At 37.7% G+C, this 1,551-nt stretch overlaps 1 protein-coding gene across 1 annotated transcript in view; it reads left to right on the top strand.

Annotated features, from left to right (window-relative positions):
- Positions 1-225: 225 nt before the first annotated feature.
- Positions 226-1,551, top strand: part of LOC103735529 (DNA (cytosine-5)-methyltransferase 3C-like) — a 65,492-nt gene continuing 64,166 nt past the window's right edge. Inside the window, exon 1 of the mRNA XM_029564380.1 lies at positions 226-349. The gene's annotated coding sequence lies outside the window, so the exon portion shown is untranslated. The remainder of the gene's footprint in view (positions 350-1,551) is intronic.

Below are 1,551 nucleotides of genomic sequence, written 5' to 3' on the forward strand. Positions count from 1 at the left end.
TGTCCTGATGACTATCTGCTCTGTAAACATGACTGAATAACTCACTGGGACCTAATCATACCTATGAACCACTGAACTCCAGTCCATTGGAGTAACACCTAGTGAGCTCAGATTCCAGGTGATGTGAATATTATCAGGCAGGAAAGCCTCTGGGAAGCTCTATGGCACACTCAGACTGCCTATCTTGGAGTAAACTTCTACCCTGTTAACTCTTATATGGGATCCCCAAAGATTTTTAATAACTTTCCAAATTCTACAAAAGCAATCAGTCTCCAATGACAACAACATTCATGGTGAATTCATCAAAATTGTCCAGTGCTAGAGCCTGCAGAGACTACTGGAAGTACAGGTACTAGATAAGAATATTTTTTATTTATTTTTTAAATTATTTAATAACCACATACTTAGAAGAAGCATTTCATTACATCAGCATTGACATATTCAATAACAATTTTCTGAGCTAGGATGCATCTCTTATAAAATTGGATGTACATTTTTAGGTTTATAGGTGAATTATTACAGTTGTACAATATCGTACTCAGTATAAACCCTATAAGACATAAAATTAAATGAGGTTTTAACCTTTAAAAAAGATCTCCATTTCATTATTAAAATACAGAGTTTCATACAGAAAACTTTGTTTTTAATGCGATTGACATTAAGATGATTACACATGCATTTCTAATCTCTATATAGCAGATTATTACTAGTCACAGTCGGTTACTTTCTGAGCTCCTTGGCATCTGAGCATGGATATAAAGTCATCAGGTAGATTTCAATGATAATGTTTTTCACATCTACTAATTATTAAGGAGCAAATTTTTATGTTTTGAAGAATTATTTTTTTAATCATTATATTTAAAAAAATGTTTTAATAACTACATGATTAGAAGCTTTTCACTCCTGCTTTAACATATTCATTAACACAGTCCAGAGCAAGAGTACATCTTTCACAAGTGGGTGCATAGATAAGGATTTTAGGACTAGTGAAATTCACTACAACTCAGAAGAGACTGGGAAGATGACTCAGTGATGTGCCTGCCCTGCAAGCATGAGGATCTTAGTTTGGATCCCTGGCACCCATGTAAAAACTGGGCATGGTAATGCATGGATGTAGCCTTAGTCCTTGGCAGGGAGTAGTAATGGGCAGATCCCCAGAGCTTGCTGGCCAGCCAGTCTAACCAGTTGGTGACCTTTGGGTTCAGTGGGAGATTGTGTAATTGTGTATCAAAAAGTAGAATGTAGAGGCTGGAGAGATGGCTCAGCGGTTAAGAGCACTGGCTGTTCTTGCAGAAGACCCAGGGTCGAATCCCAGCACCCACATGACAGCTAACAACTGTCTATAACTGCAGTTCCAGGGGTTTCAAGAGCCTCTTCTGACTTCCTTGGGCATTGCATGACACGGGTGCACTTACCTACATGCAGGCAATACATGCATACACATAAAAATAATAAAATTGTTTTTTAAATTTAAAAAGGAACTAGAGTTATGGACAGTTATTAGTTGCCATGTGGGTGCTGGGAACCAAACCCAGGTCCTCTGCAAGAGCA

This window comes from Nannospalax galili, unplaced genomic scaffold, assembly GCF_000622305.1.
Source record: "Nannospalax galili isolate Female #2095 unplaced genomic scaffold, S.galili_v1.0 scaffold1357, whole genome shotgun sequence".
NCBI lineage: Eukaryota > Metazoa > Chordata > Mammalia > Rodentia > Spalacidae > Nannospalax > Nannospalax galili.